The sequence below is a fragment of the Sceloporus undulatus genome, chromosome 1 (genome assembly GCF_019175285.1).
Source record: "Sceloporus undulatus isolate JIND9_A2432 ecotype Alabama chromosome 1, SceUnd_v1.1, whole genome shotgun sequence".
Taxonomy (NCBI): Eukaryota; Metazoa; Chordata; class Lepidosauria; order Squamata; family Phrynosomatidae; genus Sceloporus; species Sceloporus undulatus.
The window spans coordinates 184,226,751-184,246,523 of NC_056522.1; the positions used below are offsets into that span (position 1 = coordinate 184,226,751).

The 19,773-nt window shown below is 39.4% G+C and overlaps 1 protein-coding gene across 3 annotated transcripts in view; it reads left to right on the plus strand.

Moving 5' to 3' along the window:
• Positions 1-19,773, plus strand: part of PAK5 (p21 (RAC1) activated kinase 5) — a 148,479-nt gene that overhangs the window by 9,453 nt on the left and 119,253 nt on the right. Inside the window, exon 2 of one of the 3 annotated variants that reach the window (XM_042445112.1) lies at positions 16,311-16,397. The gene's annotated coding sequence lies outside the window, so the exon portion shown is untranslated. Of the gene's footprint in view, positions 1-16,308; positions 16,398-19,773 lie in introns of those variants that run through there. The other 2 variants (XM_042445108.1, XM_042445109.1) reach the window with 2 other exon arrangements.

Sequence of the window (19,773 nt, forward strand, 5' to 3'; positions counted from 1 at the left end):
TGTACAGACACAGTATTAACAAAAGCAGAAAACACTACTGATTTTTTGGGGGCGGGGAATACGCTACAACCATAGTGATTTATTTACATGTTACATTTTCAAACTGCCTAATAACCAGGCCATGTTTAGACATGTTAAAAATTGTAAGAAGTCCACAATAAATTAAATAGGAACAAAAAAGTGGATGATAAAACTAAGTTAAACCAGGAACAAAAATAAAAAGCAATGCAGCTCATACTTAAAAAAAAAAAAAAAGGCAAAGGCAGAAATAGGTGCAAAATGTTTGCAAAGGTTGAAAAGCATTTACGCTTTTGTGAAAATGCCTGAGGAAAAAGAAAAGGTCTTCATGTCTTTTACATAAGGGCACACCAATAGTTGTTATTTTCCAGAACTGTGGATGCTGTGACCATTATTATAGTGGCAGGCTCTTGTCAGAACAAAGAACTGGGCTAGGAATCATTCACAGTAATTATATTCCATTGTCTTTGCATGGCCAGTAAGTCCCAACCAAACCTATACATTTTACTCCGTGGATTGTTTTCCTGAATAGCATTAAGTACACTCTGTGTGTATGCTCAGTAAAACCAAGTATTTGTAACAATTTTTCCCCATTCACATCCCAGTCTATGTGACAGCCTAAAGTCAGGGCCCCCGACATTTTCCATGCTAGTGAATTTCTCATGTCCCAGCTCACAAAGGCAAGTTTAAAAACAGGTCTTTCACCCAGGAGCTAAAGTACCAGCTCTTATTAGTTCATCCAGTGGGAAGGAAAAAATGTTTTGAGCTGAAAAATATCCCTTGTGCTCAAGGGCCTGGTAGCACAAGGGAGGTGAAAGGGAAAGAGCAGTGGAATGGTTGCCCACAGCAAACAACAAGTTCATATTACTCATCAAAAAGTCATCCATCCCTTGTACAAAAACAAATAAAAATGGAGCTACATAAGCTCCAATGCAAACTGCTAGCTGTTGTGATCAACTGATCTTTGAAGCTCTTTTGGTGCTCCAACCACACTGCAATGAAACAGTGTGTCAACTTTTACAGTGGTGGCAGGAATATATGGCTCACAGGAGTTCAAACCAATATTGCCTTTCTGCACAGAACTCCCTGTTACATTCAGGCTGCCCTTTAAAAGAGGTTTAGACAAGTTCATAGGGGATAAGATCATTCATGGATGCTAATCACTAGAATCAGAGGCAGCAGTAAGCCTTATTGGGTAACATGAGCAAGAGGTGCCTCACACTCATGTTTATGGACTTCTCATAAGCATGTGCTTGGCCACCAAATGAACATAATGTTGTACTAGACAGGCCTGTGGTCTAACCCAACATAACTCTTCCTTATGTTCTTATTTTCTGATGAATTAAGATTCTCTTGAACCAGTAGCATCGTACATAGACATGCATGCATACTCTCATGCACATGTGCATAGGCACACACAACTTTATAAAAAAGAGTTAAAGTGTTGGCTAGGTATGTGTGACATATGCCATGCATAGTTTTATTTGAATATGGCAATCAGGTTATAACTCCCCCCGAATCTACATTAGCAGAAGGGTGATACACCACTGGAAGAACACATGCTTTGCATGTAGAAAGTCTGAGGATGCCCAGAAATTTTACTATCTGAAGCAAAAAACAAAAAGCCCACCATTCCACACACAGAAGCAAATTGGGGTGTATCTACAGTGTCTTGTCACAGGCATTTGATACTACTTTAACTGTTATGGTTTCACCTGATGATATCCTAGGATTTTTACTTTGGTAGGTACTTCAAATTCTTTGCTAGAGACCTACCGCTCTAGAGCTCTCTAACAAAAAGTTCTAAGTTCCTCATGAAACTATAAATTCCAGGATTCTGTAAGATGGTTCCATGATAGTCGAAGTGATATCAGTGCTGTAACTGCCTCCCTAGTTTCAGTCTCTGCATTTAAAAGAATGAAATATCAGATGATGGGAGTGACCTCTGTCTGAGATTCTGGAGATCTGATTCCAATCAGAGTAGATAGTACTAAGCTGGCTAGGACCAATGGCTTGTTGGAAGTCAGTGTTCTATTTTACACTAGCACCAGGGGTTACTGTGCTGTAAGCCTTTTTGTCCCGTTGCCATCTTGAAACTTAGGAAATTTTGTCTTGAGAGTGTATGACATGTGGCACAATCATGTAGGTTACTCTGTATTGGCAGTGCCATTTAAAGGTTGAATACCAATGTAAACTTTTCATTTGTAAAGTTCAGTATTAACTGATCAGCATGTCTCTGGCTAGACAGGTAGTTGTCCCAATAACACACAAGTTTATGGCAATAGCAAGATAATAGTAGTCATTTAAATATTTTATTTATTTCTCTCTTTTTTCATATATTTAAGAATTCCTCCTGATTATAGGTCCATATTGCCAACTGCACAAAATCCTATGTTCTACTGCAGATTGTATTTTCCAACTGGACAAAATGTGTCCAACTGCACAATAGAATAAAGCCTGACTTGCACAGCTTGTCAATGAATGTCGCCTCTTGATAATGGGCTTGCAAGTATATATTTGTTGTATTCATCCTCCCACATTTTAGGCTGCTTCCCACTTTCAAATGTGGAAAGCAGCCCACGGTTTTTAATGTTGGTTGGATGTTTACATTAAACTGATGTGACCACACATTTGAAAAGGGGAGAATGATGTTTTCCATGATGATTTAAAAGCTTTACTGAGTTCTTTGTTATTGAGTGGCATATGGATACTGTTATACATATATTTTTTTCCAGATCTGAGTTTACATGATTAAATTTCCCAAATGAAGGAGAGAAATGTGTTTGGCATCTGCTGGTTTTTGAAGAATAAAGTTGCAAAAGGAAAGATCCCTTGGCGGTGTCCCTTGGCAATGACCAGTCATGGCTGGTGACTCCCATGTCAGTGGAGTGGTGAATCCATGCCCTGTTTTACTCTGAACTTAAAGAATTGTCCAAAGTGCTGAAGCCATTTGGGGAGTTAGTGACAGCACTTTTGATATCTCCTATAAAGTTGATGCAGAAAACTTAAAGCAGATGGATTCACTTCCCCACTCACATACCAGCTACCAATGGCAGCGTCATATCCCTAAACCCACAAATATGCAGCTAGTAGCCTGTAAAAATCCAACAATTAAATCTGGAATAAATAATGCATTTCCCACATGTTGTATTTTGTTCTGTGCCTTCAAGTCATTTCTGACTTATGGCAACCTTAAGGTAAATCTTGCATGGGTTTTTCTTGGTAATTTTTTTTTCAGCGGGAGTTTCTCTTTGCCTTTCTTTGAGGTTTAAAAGCCTTTAAAGGCCCTTTTAAAAAATGGAAAGAAAAGAATGGGGACTTAGAGGAAAGGCTGTGGCAGATGGGAATGAGATCTGAATCTTCTTGTAGTCATCCCCACTCACTTTCCCCCCTTTCCCCCCACCTTTTTTATGTTCCTACCAAAGAGCTACTCCTTGGCTTCCATTTGCTTTGAAAGTTTCATTATAAGAAGTGGCATTTTATGAAACAAATATTGTTCTATCTAGCAGGTGGGAGAGAGGTTGGATAGAAAGTGGCACAAGAGGAAAAATAGGGCTTCATCTCCCCATGGCCCTATTTTTGACTGACTCTTCATTCTTGCAACTTCCTTCCTTCCTTCCTTCCTTCCTTCCTTCCTTCCTTCCTTTGCCAGTCCAGGAAACTTCAGCATCCAGGAAACACATCATATATTGCACAACCTGGGCTGCAGTTATCTGGACAATGACCAGGCAGTAAGCAGCTTGCTGCATACAAGACAGGTGCAGGCTTGTGTTCTTTGGTCATCCTATTTGAAACTGATGATTCTGGTTGGGCAGCTTACACATCATGTATGTCCAGTTTTTATAAACAGATCTCATGGGGAAAGGAGATAGTGAGAGACTAGCAGGAAATGTTACAGCTTAACATGCAGCTGTTTTATTTCTTGATTATGGATCTGTGAGCACTGGTGATACAGAGTAAGCCCTTTTCTACCCTTTTAAGCATTTCTTTTGCTGTCCATGGGTTTCTGTATTGATATAGCTCAGGCAGGAGGTATTGGCAGTGATAATGCATCCATCATGTATTTCATGCTAAGAAAAGCCATGTCTGTAAGTTCTGTCCTCCTCTGTTACACTCTTGATATGCTTTCTGAGAGCGATGGCTAGGAATTATGTTGGACCCAAGCAACTTAAATGTATTTATTCATTTTGCTCCTTCCAAGTTTCTTTGTGAGACAACATGTTTGGAAATGTGTACATTTTTAAAACATCAAACAAGGAAGCAAAAAGGCATGAATGCCCTTGTGAGAAACATTAAGAGACCTGTTCAGGCATTACTCACTGCATTTTGTTCAACATGAGAGCAGAGGAGAGCTAAGCCTGGGGCCCTTCTGTTGTTATTTTCCTTGTGTATCTTGTTCACGTGGAAGCTCTGCAGATTATCAAGATATATGATTTTTTAGGATTCTTTGATATATGGTGAATCTATTATATCACTTTCCACCTGTGGAAAGCAAAACTGAGAGGGTGGGGATAAGCACTCATCTGTTCCCATGTTGAAGAAAGCATAGGGCAGTGGGGCTAAAGTATCTTAATCTGATACATACAAACCAAGAGTAGGGTGAGAATACAGGTGGGATTTGGAAAAATGCAGGATTGTGATATATTTGCATCCTTGTTTTTAAAGTGTAGCATGTACAGATAAAATCATTTCTATAAAGCCCCAAATAACAATTTTTTGGTGGTTGCAACATTCTAAATATGTTCATTCAGCTGGAGTGATAGTTTTGTGGTTAACTGTGGCAGAGGAAAGAGTCTGACTTTGTTTGAACCCAACATACTTGAAGAGATTTAAAATCAAATTACAAAAAGACTGAAAAATTCAACTTCCATTAAGGCCGTCTAATAATTAAATCTGATTTGCTCAGGTTAAATAGTTGAGTATTCCCCAGAAATGTCAATGACTGGATTGGGTCTAGTCATGGAAGGGCTGTTTCACATCTTTTGCCAGAGCAATGTACAAGCAAAGTGAAATGAAGATGTTCTGCTTTTGCAGAACATTTTTTATACATTTGCACCAGCAAAGTCATGGAGAGTCTATATATTATTAATAGTTTTTTTTTCCATATGCATGTATGTCTTTGGACCCAACCTAATATTGGACCACTGTACAACCTGATGCCTAAATAACCCAAATGCACCAGATCTGGTCTGATCTTGGAAGCTAACCAGGACAGCCCTTGTTAGTACTTGAATGGGATACCACAAGTGCACACCAAATGCTCTACCTGATGGTTCTCCAACTTTTTATTCTTGTGACTCCCTTTACATCTACCTGCGGACGCCACTTGTCCCCCACTCAGTGTAGTATATATACAAAAATATTTTTCTTGTTTAGTGTTCGTACTTTCATTTGCACATTCATGTGTATTCATTTTTATAAGGAAGTAACATTATTCAAATTTGAACAGATTTATTTAAATACATTAAATAGTTAATGCATGTGTAAACTGTACACATTAAAAAGTTTGGCAAGAGGAGAAAGAGGAGTGCACAGGGTCTCCCAAGTCTCACCCCCCCTCCACCCACAGAAACTCTTGTACCTCCACTGGGGGTTTTCCGCACTGTTTGATAATCACTGCTGTAGGGTATATTTGTGAGATAGGAGTTGGCAAAACAACCTCTGAAGCTTCCTTGTACATGAAAAGTATAAGTGACTTGAAGGTACACACACACACACACACACACACACACACACACACACACACACAGAGCTTGAGTCCAGACCATCTGAAAGACTGTTGGCCCCATGCAGACAGGCCAAAATAAAGCTGCTTCAGGTCGCTTTGGGGGTATGCTGTTTAAATGATGCATGCGTACTAAGAGTCCGGAAGCCATGCTAAAGCCATGCTCCAGTCCTAAGGACTGGAGCAGAGCTTTGGAGCAACTTCCGAACTCTTATACACATGCATCATTTAAACAGTATACCTCCAAAGTGACTTGAAGCAGCTTTATTTTGGCCTGTCTATATGGGGCCTGTATTTGCTTTATAAATCTGCCCATGTTTTAAAATCTCTGGGTGAGGGCTTCCTCTTAGTCCCATCATCATCATAGGCATGCTTGGTGATGACACAAAAGAGGGCCTTCTTGGTGATTACTCCCAGTTTGTGAAACTCCCTTCTATGGGAGGTTTGATTGGCTCACTTGTGTTTTCTTTCTGCCAGCAGGCAAAGACATATTTTTATTTAGACAGCTCTTTGGCTCTTAAGTCCTTGTATCAGAAGTGCCTTTCAGTGGGGTATACTGTGCTTTTATGTTTTTCTATTATGTTCTGAATGTATTTTAAACTGTTCTAATGAAGTGTTTTAATTAAATTGTTTATTTGCTTTTTAAAGAAAAAATTTATAAGATTATAGCTTTACTTTGTTTTAACTTTTTGTAAATTACCTTCAATCCAGTGATGAGAGAAAGGAGGGCTAGAAAATACATAAATAAATATTATGGCGTGTTAGGGCCATCTCGCGCTGCCACCTGTTGCAGCGTCCGGGAATCACAGCAGCCAAACGGCGTGGTTCCCGGACGCTGCCAAGAAGGAGCGCAAAAATCGCTCTCCTTCTTGCTCCCTGGAAGAGACGCCACGAGGCTCTAGTCTCGCACTCACAGCGTCATTTCTGGGGAGTGCGAGACTGTCCATTACGTCAAGATGGTGGCGGCCGTGTGGAATGGCCACTGTCATTTGTTGCGGACTCAGTCCATGCTAGGGTTAGGGGCGTCTGGAAGAGACACTCCTTTCTAACCCTAGCACGGACTGAGTCCGTCCTAGGGTGCCCGTTTGTAACGGGTTTATGTCTTGATATGCACATTTTATAAGTAGGTCTGAATTCTCAAGATCAAGAAAATCAAATGTATATTAAACGTCTCAGTTGGAAGGTCAGTTCTCTTGTTCTGCCAGAGGCTTTGTAGATTTTGGCCATTTAGAGCTGGTCACAGAGATATGTGGCTGGATGTTTATAGAAAGCTGTAATTTTCCTGTGCAGATAACACTCTCCTTAAGTATCCAGCCCTGTATGTAATAAGGATTTTGCATGCTTGGTTGTGCATCTAAATTGGATTCACAAAATGTTTGGGGAAGATATTTTGCACCCACAATTAGACATTAATTTTGCAGTCACTGCTCACACAGGAAGCATCTCTTTGGTTACTATTTTACAGACGCCTTTTTCCTGCCTCATTTGCTGCATGTAAACAGAGGCTTTCTACACCAAGACACAAAATGATCTCAAGGTGGGAATGGGGTGGAATGGGTGGGTGGAGAGGGACAGAGAGATTTAAAAAGGCCTTTCTCTTTCTTCTTGTATATGACCAATTATATATTTGGATTTTTGGTTGCAAGGTAAAATAACACCACAGATGGTGTGCAATTTTGAAAAAGATAGGGCAGCCCTAACACCTGTGGCTGCTTACACATGGGCTACCCACAATAACAACATGATACAGATTTGCATAAAATTTGCATATGCTGATTTAAAGATTGCTATATACAAATATGGAAAATGTTGCTCTAATCTATATAGAAATACAGCCCATTTTACCATAGCAAGAAGAGTATGACTTGGGAAACCTACACACATACTCTGTCTGGGATCCAAGAGTTAAGTGGTGATGCTGTTTAAAGGAACAGCACTATCCAGGACCCCTCCTTGCTCTCCCTCATTATGGTTTGTTATTTTTAACATTACAGCTGGAAATGGTCTGGACTCTGCACACATCTTAAAAGAAATAATGATTTCAAATAAAGTGTTCTGTAATATAGGATTCATGAACACAGAGAACAATTGTTAAAGGAGGACTGTGTGCAGTGTATCTGGCCTATTGTGTGCAGTACAAGAACCACTTCTTCCTCTATTGATATGGAAAGAATATTGGTAGACATTCCAAAAGAATGGTCAAAAACATTTTTGTCAGGTGTCAGGAAACCTTGCCAAACAGAATTCTGGACTGATAAGAATCCTTACAGTTTGGTTGCCTTATCATACAGGGCTGGTACAAAAGGAGCTGGGAAGGGAATGGAACGAGTGAGGGATGAATGAGGAATAAGTGAGGGACACATTTTACTGCACACAGAATGCCGCCACCGTCGGAAGTCCTCGTTCCATTCTCCATCTGTTTCCTATCCATTGCCCATCCATCCCAGAGGAGGAGATTTTTGAGAACTGTTTTGAGAACTGTGGTAAAATGTGTCCCTCGCTCATTCTGTTCCCTTCCCGGCCCCTTTTGTACCGTTCCAGGAGCCCTGTGAGATAAGGTTCTGGGACTTACACAAAAGTTGCTCTGGCAGACATAAAGCCAAAATTAAAAAATGTGGTTGTAGTATAGCAGAAGACCATAAACTGTTGATTGGTGGCTGGCCTGTATCTGCCCTGTTTTTGGAGGACCTATTTAGTCTGTCAGTTGAATTTTTTACTTTAAGTGTTATAGAATGAACTAATCTATATCTATAATCAGCTTGTCCCTGGGCTGCACCAGTTTAGATTTCAGAAAGGAATCCTTCCTTTTTGCTACTGCTGCTAGTAGTAGTGCTAATAGTAATTTTCCAAACATAGAAAATGTACATACTGGGGACCAGGGTAGGTCCCATCTCCCGTTCAAATCTTCAGTGTTCAATTTTTGTTTTTGTTTGGTTTTCCTTTTGTTTATAATATCAAAGCATTCAGTCAAGACAAACATGAACCAATTTTCTTCAGGTGACCACTGCAGTAAGAAATACAACCAGACAACACATTGGGTCACTTCTTCTTCTGATTCAAATTCAATAGCAATGGAAACTGCTAAAAGGTTCACATGGAGGAAGAGAATAGATATGGAAGAACAGTTTCACTGAATAACCTTATTCTTCCTTGAATAACAAAACTGTTCCTGGCATAGCACATTGTCTATTTTTGTTCTGAGTGATAGCTTGACAGCTAAGCAAACTCGAACATTCTTTAGCTGACAAATGTCACTGGTTTGTCTCCCTTTCACTTGCCCCTCCCCAGTTGCATAAGATGATCCACTTATAAGATATTTCCATCTCAGTTTCACTCTCTCATCTCACCATGTAATTAAAAACAGACATGAAGTAGTCCTTTTAAGACTGCAGCCAAGATTCTGCCCAGTACTGATTTTCATAACTAAAGGAGTCTGTTTTAAGGTAAATATGAAGTGTATGGATAGTGCTGTTACTTTAAACATAAAATGTATAAATTAGTGTTTCATCACTGAGGGACCACAGCCGGTCACTAGATGGTTGTAACTGAGGTGGAAGGATACTGTTGATTAATGTATGGATTTTGCTACCAAAAGATGTGCTGGTGGCATTGAAGTGGGATGATAACGTTTATAGTGGACGGATGTGTCCGACCAATTGCTACATAAGATGGTGAGCTGATGTGTTATATTGCACAACAATTCATGATACAACAACAACTCATACGTTATGGGTTGATTTATCATTTGGTCATGATACATAGTCACTGAAATAGTACTAAGACATTGTTGCTACATGGTTCAGAGGAAACATACCTGTCAGTACTGGTTGCCATAAGAACACACAGTGAGAGGGAGTTACTGTTGCTTTCATACCTTGCAGTGGGCTTCCTGAAAGGATCCAACTGACCACTTTTCAAAACAGGATGCTGCTGGACTAGATAGACTAGATAAAATATTGGTCTGATCCAGTAGAGCTCTGATGCACATTTGACATCAGGTCAGAGAAGGACTTAGGGAAAGTATCATCTGATGGACCCCTTTTCTCTAAAAATGGACAGTGGTGGATTCTGAAATGCTAGTATTCACTATGATAGTACCCACAGTCTTGTTTCCCAAGGAAAGACCAAAATTGCAGACTGCGGAGGTGAGCCATATCAACGGACCATTTCTGGCAATTTGTGTCTCCATCGGGAGATATTTTATTAAATGAATGGGTCTTAATTGTTCACCCCAGACTGGGCCATACCAAAATATTACAATGGGGATAGTTCACAGCAATATATTGTTGGGGGGAAAATAATTTCCCACCTAGTTACTATGAGAATTGCAAATGGGGATAGAGGGAATTGGGAGACATGGGGTGAGATGTAGTAGATGACATTATCATCCACTTCTGCTTATATAGCCATTTAGCAGTGGTGTGTGTGTGTGTAAAGGAGAAGCCTCCAGGTAAGTTCCTGTAGCTGGGTGCAGAGCAACAGGGATCCTCTAGGTCTACTCAGGGGGATTCTGGAAGTCCTGGAAAATGACCTCATTGCTATAGGTCCAGCTACACAAATATACCTGGGTGCACTCCCCATCCCTAACCCCTAGAGCAGGCATCAGGAATGAATCTTACCAGGTCCAGAAATTTGCCCAAGGGTGCCAGATGCCAACACAGTCCTGCTATTATATTTGAAAGTCTATGATTAAGCAGCCACAATTTCTTGATATTGCTCATTTTGGAACCTAACCAATGAATTAGTACTGCTCATTTTTAATATAGCTTTAGCCAGCTTTTTGGCCTGTGGATGGATGAATTCTGGTTATACCCAGCAACAATCTGGAAGGAAAAGAGTCATTCCTCAGCAAGCACATCTTACTCATTTTGTGAATTATTTGCTGTAGTCTAGGCCAGTCAGTATACAGCAGTGCTCTTGTTTATATGGCCATCTTTCCTTTATGAATCTTGAGTATAGGAAGGATTCTCCTTCAAGGATAGAAATGTCGCTCCTTTGAATGGGAATTTATTTAAATCAATTCATCATAGTATCATTTTGAAATGATGTTCATCAAAGATAAAGTTTCCTGCTGTGTGTGTTTTCTCTCCTCTCCTCTCCTCTCATGGGAACACTTCTATCTGAGGTGTTGCACTTTGAAAATGTACTTGGAAACACATTTTTAGGACAGCTTGTTTTTTTCTTTCTTGGAAAAGTCTGGAATAAAAGACCTAATTAAAGAATAGACCTCAAGCAAAAACAACAACATGTGCTTCCCTTTGACCCAGTAGATATCTGAGGAATTCTGGAATACGTATATTGCTTTTTGTATATATGCACCAGAGTCTGAGAAATCTCAATAGCACAAATACAAAGCCAGTCTTGCTTGATTTATTCCCAGATTTGCAAATGACACTTGGCAAGTGAACTGACTGGAATAATCCCTTTTCTTGTGCTTAGCCCAGATACTACACAAACATGCTGTGGTCATTCTTTTCCCATGAACCCACATAGTGAAAGGGAGACTTTGACCAAAGATACTGAACTGATTATCACTATTTGAATGCATGACATATTTCCTCAATATAATTCTCAGTATATTAGAGCATACTGAAATAAACTCAGGAGATACCTCTGGTGATGCTCTTAGTGGGGAAAGGGGGGTGGAATAGATCAGGATCCTTGCTATTTAACTAAACAGAAGTATGCTTTATGACAGCGCCTTGCCTATGGTGAACACTGTTTCAGTGCCATGGAACAGAGGTCACAGTAAGGATAGCTTGCTATGATTGTGTTTTCCCTTTCAACTCCACTAAGGGTGACTTATATCACTTTATGGTTGTGATTAATATAGAAACATAGGAAGCTGCCTGATACTGAGTCAGATCATTGGTCTACCTAGGAGCTAGATTTTAGCTGCATCCTGTCAAGTCTGATTGGCAGCAATGGCTCTCTAGGGTTTCATGCACAAATCTTTCCTAGCCCTACCAGAATATCTTCATATTCTCTTCATGGCTGTCTCCTATTCAGCTGTTAATAGCATATAAGAATGTAATTCTTCACTTGGTTTCTTCTCAAAGGTAGTGATGAGTAATTTCAGGATTTTCTCCGCCTTCTGCAAGAAAGTCTTTGAAAATACTGACATTTTGGAGGCTATTTGCAATTCGGGACTTATTCTGCACAAAATACACACATGGTTGTTTTGCTAAGAAACATTTTCTACACACTTTCTGCATAGAAAATAATATTTCAATGAGAAATATTAATTCTTGCACAGAAAAGTCTGCTTTCTGCACAGAAAATGCTAGTTTTTTGTGCAAATCAGCCATGTGTGAATTTTGCATAGAATAAGTCCCAAACTGCAGAGATTTTAATCAGTCCATGATTTTGCTCATCAGGGTTTCTCAACCACATGTTTGTAAAAACAATTTTCTGAATATTTAAAATATTATTTCCATTTCTAACCAGACCTAAGCTTTCTTATGTTCTGAAACTGGAGAAGGTTTGAAGGTCACCTTAAACATTTGGTTGGCAATTGTTGTTGTTGTTGTTGTTGTTGTTAACTGCCTTTAAGTTGATCCCAACTAATGGCGACTGTGTGCATGACACACCTCCAAGACTCCATATCTTCCACTGCTCTGTTTCGGTCCTGCAAATTCATACCTGTGACCTCCTTGATATCCAACTAGCGTTAGGTCTTGTCTTTCTACATCCCTCTATCGTTCCTAGCATTATTGTCTTTTCCAGGGAGTTGTGCCTCCCCTTGATGTGATCAAAGTACAACAGTCTCAACTTAATCATCTTGGCTTCCAGGGAGTTTTCAGGCTTGATCTGTTCTAGGCTCATTTGTTTGTCTTTTTGCTGTCCACAGTATACTCAGTACTCTTCTCCAGCACCACATCTCAAATGATTTTCCTTTTATCAGCTTCCTTCATTTTCCAGCTCTCACACCCATACATGGTGATAGGGAATACAATGGCTCATACGATTTTAACTTTCATGCTCAGTTATATATTTTTACACTTTAGGATCTTTTCTAGTTCTTTCATAGCTACCCTCTCCATTCCTAGTCTTCTGATTTCTTGACTGCAGCCCCCATTCTGGTCAATGTTTGATTCAAGGTATGAGAACTCTTTTACTATTTCTATTTTCTCATTTTCTAGGTTGAATTTGTGTAGATCCTGCATAGTCATTTTTTTAATGTTCAGCAGTAATCCTCCCATTGCATTTTCTTCCTTGATCTTCCTTAGTAGTTGCTCCAGGTCTGTGATGTTTTCTGCTAGTAATATGGTGTCATCTGCATATCTTAGAATATCCCTTCCTTCTATCTTCACTCCCCCTTCTTCTGAGTCTAAACCTGCTCTTCCTGTGATATTTTCTGCATACAAGTTGAACAGAGAAGGTGAAAGGATGCAGCTTTGCCTGACCCTTTTGCTGATTGGCAACCATTATGTCTCTCTCTGTTCCATTCTGACAGTAGTCTCTTGCCTAGTACAGATTTCTCATCAGGACTATCAGATGTGGCAGCCCTGGTTAGGGGGATTGTTTTTTCAGTGATCCAAGTGCAGATGGATGCTTAAAAAGCAGAGTTGGTCATTATTTATTGCTTACTTACTGTGAGGTAAAGTTTATGCAAGATAGTTTGGGATCAAAAGCATTTGAGATAAAAATAAAACGAGCATGGGAGAAAGTAAAAGGGATATGTTCATCCATCCTTCTTTCCATGTTGATCTGACTGACACAATCAGTGATGCTGGTGTTTCAGAAAGAGTCAAAATGGATTCTTAGGCTGAAATCCTGTATGGCTCAGCATAACATAGTAGGTCTGCATGAAGACCTGTGCTTGGCTTAGCAACTTCTGAAGTCCCCTGCATGGACATTTCCAGCTTTATGAGGAGCAGGCAAGTTAATTGAAATATCTGGCTACTTTCTCATAGCCAGACACAAAATGATTACAGAGCTGCTGAGACCCCAGAGGTGGATCTCAGTGCTGATGGCATTATTTTGCATTTCCCTATGGGGAGATGCTTCTGTGTTCCTACCTGCTCCCCACAAACCAGGGAATGGTTCATGGGGTTCAGAGGGTCAGGTGGATGGGTGTTGGATGCTGTGGAGGAAGGAAGAGAATGCTGATCCCAGCAGTGCCCCCAAAAGGATGTGCACAAGCATATGGGAAACGTACTCATGTGGATGTCCCTAATAGGATGCCAGCCTTAGTATGCTGGGTTTAAATTATAGTCAAACACATTCAAGATTTATGTTTAAATTATTTTATTGGAATATTTGTACTAACGTAAAGAGCATAGCATATACATGTCTTATATTTAACAAAAATGTCTACAACTGAAAGTACACTATTTTCTAAGGTCACATGTAAAGAGATCTACACCTGATACATACCAACAGTAAGGTATTTTTGTCAGGGATGATGGGAGTTGTAGCTCTTCACCTCTGGCTCGAACTCACCACCTGGTTGTGCACCGCGCTGACCAGTTTTGGCCAGTGGTTATAGCTTAGCAAGAGTTACAGAGAACAGGCTGAAGACCCTGACAAATTCTCCAAACCTTCTCACTCTTGCTTCCACAGAAGTCTTCACCCTTCTTCAGGATCCAGCTGGCTCTTGTAGCTTCACCCAAGACACCAGACAACTCAGTAGTCTTAAATAAAAGATCTACTTTATTCTACTATATACAGCTCCAAAACTATCCAACACAACAATATTCTACTCCTCACTCTACTACTACAATCCACTCTACAACCCACAAAATACATTGGGATGCATAGTCATTATTATAGTCAATGCATGGTACCACCCACTGTTTGTCTGTTTCCACCCAGTAGGCATGTACACCATTCTCATTGGTTCTCTTGGTTCATCCTACAATTAATGATTTCATCATCTCAGCCTTGACCACTTAACAATTGTCAGGTGTGTCCAATTATCCACTTTACATTTCTTGTCCTTGGCAGTTAGGACTTGTTAATTGTATTACCATTTACACCTGTGTGGTTCTCAATTGGCTTCTGCTGAGTCACCCTGACTCTCACATACATGTTTTATTTCATTTACTGTATATCCCATGTTGCTTTTTCCTTGACAATTTTATGATACCATAAAGTTGGCAGAAAGTATAACAGACTTGGAACGGCTAATAAGGGTCAAAGATGAAACTGCAAAGGCAGGTTTAGTGCTGACCATAAAGAAAGCGAGTATTATGAACACAGAAGAGGTACAGATATTCAATCTAGACAATGAGAAAATCAAGATAGTTAAAAAATTCCCATACCTAGGATCAAATATAGACAGGACTGATGACTGAAGTCAGGCAATAAGAAGAAGATTGGGAATGGAAAGGACAGCTATGAAAGAACTAGAAAAACTACTGAAGAGTAAATATATACAACTGAAAGCCCACCATAATATAATATAATATAATATAATATAATATAATATAATATAATGCTTGAGTCTCCCTTGGAAGGAAATTTCCATGTATGAGAGCAAACATTGAGAAAGTTCTGCAACATCTTAAGACATTTATCTGTTTTAGCATAGCTAGGAACCATAGGTCTGAGTCAATAAATTTTAAGTTTGTTTTTTAAAGTAGCAACTTTGAGTATGGAAAGACAGAAATTGCCTCATTTCTCAGTTAATTGAGCAGATTTGTGTTTGTTTGTCATGATAGCTTGCTAGCAGTACAGTGTGTACACTGAGAAACAGGTGGATGGGAATCTATGCCAGCTAATGCCAGCTTTGGAGGTTTGTGTAATGTGAACAGACAAAGAGAGAAACCAGACACAGTAGTGATGATACAAGCTAGATTCTGTTGCCTCTTAGATACAGATGGATGCAAACGCATACCTTTAATATGGTACATGTTCCACATAGCCCTATTATGGCTGAGCCAAAATGGATCACCTACACCTTCACGTCTCTCTTTTTAATCTGTATTGTTAGAAGAGACGGGGATGGGGAAGTTAGAAGGAGGATCTGAATTTCCTCCTACTTGTTACTGGTGCTTCTGTGGACTCTTATGCTGGCTGAGTCAACTTCATCCAATCTTTCCTACCTAGAAAATACTGAAACCAGAATGGAATCAAGAAGCTCATTCCCAAGATGTAGAGTGTTCCTTGTCTTTCTCCCATGTGTCCTAGTGCTATGTGAACTTCAGTTAACTACGTCTATTAAATCAAGAGAGGTTTCTTTTTTCCTGTTTATTTCTAGGCATTCCAAAGATTTTAAAAAAACAACAACAAGGTTTAGTGGTACCATGTCCGAACAGGCAAAACCTGAGCTGATATTTAAAAGCATTTATCCAAGTTATAAAAATGTATGATTATAATCATGTACAGTAAATCAGCTCATCCATCTTGCAAAATACCTTAACTGTTTTCCAAATGGTGCTATATATTGATTTCTGTTATATGGTGCAGTGTGACACCTTTGTAGAGATAGGAAACTGAAAGAAGATTTGAAATATGTCTTAAAGTCCACAGTTGAGTGGCCATGTTGGTTTCCAGGTACCTCCTGGGCTATGTTCCCATGTACTATGCTGGGGTTCATATTTCCCATTAATGCTTTTTTCAGATGTGGCAGCTGTAGAGTGTACTCCAAAACATGGATATAGAAGATATGGATCAAGAATCTTGAAATACTTAGATATTCATTTACAAGGTAAGTTTCTTCTGTCCCTCAGTTTCTAAACAATATCTTTTTAAAATGACAAAGATTTTTACGGCAATTTAATGGCTAATGAATTTTATCTGGCATAAGTTGGCATGGGCTCTGACCTGGATTTCAGCCTGAAGCCTCTGAAAGCAGATGCCCGGTAAAACTTGTTAGTCTTTAACGTCCCCCAAAGCTCTTTATAAAGGTTTTGTGACAACACAGGAAAATAGCTATCACCTAAAAAATTCTTAAGAAGTGTTACTTCTCCATCAGGGCAATTAAGGAATATACAGCATTTCAGAATATCGTCAGCACTGCTTCTGGGGTTTCTGTTACTTTTGTTGATGTTTCTTAAGTATGAGAAACTCTTAAATGCTACATGTGTCTAGGGCTCATCTGATCCTCATTCAGTTGCTAGCTTCTCAGTACAATCGCACCTCCATTTTTGTGGACTTGGAGTCCACATCCCTCACCCGTTCACAGGTGGCAAATGGAAGGAGACAAAATGGGGCACTCCCCATGGCACACGCCCACGAGTGCCCATGGGTGTGCACTGCCATTCAAGCCAATGGGGCTTGAATATTGGCGATTTATGGGATTTTTGTGTGGGGGGGGTCCAGAATGGATCCGCGAGAAAATGGAGGAGTCACTGTACTAGGTAAGCTGTCTTTTCAATGACAGTTTTACCTCATGTAAGAGATAGAACTCCCTTCCAGATTCACATTTTCCACTATTTTTAGGTGTGCTGAGCTACACCTCCCTCCCCTTTCCACACATATCTTAACCACTAATATCCCAGAAGAAAGTATAAATATGTAATGCAGCCATTGCTAACCTGCAGTCTACCAGATGCATAGTACTATAACTGGCATCACCTTTAACAAACATGGATGGTGGGAGTTATAGTCCAGCACATATAGAGATCACCAGGTTGGAGGATTCTAATGTAATATTAATTGCAATCCAGTTATTGGTTTATTTAAAGTCTAAAGTGTGCATTTATGATCTGAAACAAAGATTCCTTTGGCATTTAGCTAGCCTGCATGCTAAAGTCTAAGGAAGGTAGGGTTCCTAATCAAGGAAAGTTATGACTGTACTTAGCATTCAGATTATTTAACAGCTGAGAAAAATCAGATGCAGATTGGCAGTGATTTAGGGAAGTCTTTTAGTGAAAATCTGATTTTGATGACTGGGGCCATGTGCTGAAATGTCTTATTTATTGGCATAAATCTATTGAAATTGAGTGGATTTTATGACTTCAGTTATAAACCTGAAGTTTCAGTATTATGCAGTGCTGTGCGTTCTTGGAGCTGCTGAAGCATAGCTGCTCTTTGCCTTCTGAGTAAAAGGGAGGGTGGGAATCAGCTTTCTATGGAATCAATCATATACTAAAAGTGCCATGAAGGTATTGCTCTGGCTCTATATTGTGGTGAAAAAAAAATGCACTATTTATCCACAATGCCAACATGAGCTGATCTCTCAAATGGTGCAAGTGTAAAATAGTGGCTTTTGCACAATGCACCATTTGCACGTAACACATTGGGATTCACATTTGGAAAGACCTTCAGGAGACGTAAACAATCCCATCTCAAAATATTCAGTACAAGGTCACAAACAGAAGGTCTTTCCGGTAGGATTCTCAGGTTTCAGGTACCCTGCCCTTTTTCTCAAAGTCTCAGGATCAGGAAAGAAATCTCAGGGTAAGAGCACTGTTTTGAAAATATTTTTTTTCAACAAATGTGTGCTGCTGGCACTTGTTGCTGTAGGCTGCTTCAAAGTGGTTGCTTTGTCTCTCAGAGTTTCCCATGTTATGGGCAGCACCAGTGCTCTGAAGAATGGAGTGGTCCACACAAGAGAATATTGTCTCAGCATTTGCTGCATTAGTCATAGCTGAATACAGTAGTAGTTCAGGATTCACCCAATTTAATGTTTGTTAGCTTTATTAGTTCTGTTCTCAGCTCTCTCACCCAGCTTTTAATGGGGAGAGACGTGGGTGAGTTGTATCCTTGTTAGACAAAAAACATAGTATAAATGCCCCTTTTCTTCAGTTCTGCTTAGAAAGTTGATTTTTAATTCCCAGTTTTGCCATTTTCTCTCTGTCTAGTCAAACATGGCCAAACTTTTTGTCTTTCTTTTCTCTCTCTTTATCTGTACTCCCACTTTTTCATCTCTACTAGCTGTAATCTTCTCCTGTATTCCATGCTTCCCATTGTCCTTCCTTCTTGTCCTCTTTTTCCTTCCCTTGCTACTCAGTCCTCCGACTACATTTGTTTTCTCCCTTCTTCCCCTCATTCTCTCTTTTTTCTCCTATCCCCATCTCTCTTAGCTACACTCATCACCTTCTTTCTTCTGCTCTCCTTCTCTGTTTCTTCACTCTTTCTTTTTTGTCTGCTCCCTCAATAATTGTGAAACATTGACTATAAGATGTTAGATTTTTAACATTTTGAAGCTGTAAATCTCTTTAACATCAAAAGACTGAATAGACATGAATGAGTAGCATTGCCCTGTTAGTCTCTGCTGCCTTGTTAGTCATTGTTGTCATTATTTTTCTGAACCCCAAACATGCTGATCATAGTTTTGGAGATGAGGGAGCATTCCACAGTTTGACTGTTAAAAAGGAAAGCCACTGAAAGCCACTGGTTAATGGGAGGAAACAATTAAAAACAGAGTTTGGAAAATCATATTTGAAAAATATCTGTGGTTGGACTACAGCCACATTAACATAAAAGCAGTGTTTGCAAAAGTTTTAACAAAAGAACTGTAGAAACTGGTTGTTTTTAATGTTCAAAGCAGGACTTGGAAATCTTAATATATATATTCATTTTTATTTAGCTTTCATGGACTCCAGAGGTTACAAAAATTTACATTGAACTATTTCAGCAGGCACTGTTAGATACCTCCTTTCTTTGACTCCTTTTTCCTTCTTGTTATGGGTTTGTTTCATTTTCTGTAGAGAGACCCACAGTCACATTCTGAACTACTTCCATTTCTTCAGCAGTTTAACCATTGCTGGTTTATAGAGGAATGCTGGTTTTGTCAAGGATTGCATAAATCTGCATGTTCCCTCTCCTTCTAAGTGTCATAAATTTCCTTTCATAATTTTTAACCAAAGTATATTATGAGTAACTCAAAGTCTTATCAAAACTTACATTGTATACTCTTCTATGTTGGTGCTCCATAAACCTAATTTGTGTTCTTAAGAATTAATGCAATGCCCATTCCTTGATGTCTGCCATGTGTGTTAATAAGGACCAATAGGAAAGATTTCTAGTTTTCATCCTTTGATTCTAGTTATTGATTTTTGATACACTGTGTTGAGTGCAGGAGTTACTGTAGTGCCCTTATGGCTGTTGTAAAGACAGTGTGGCAAGACTGCCTGATT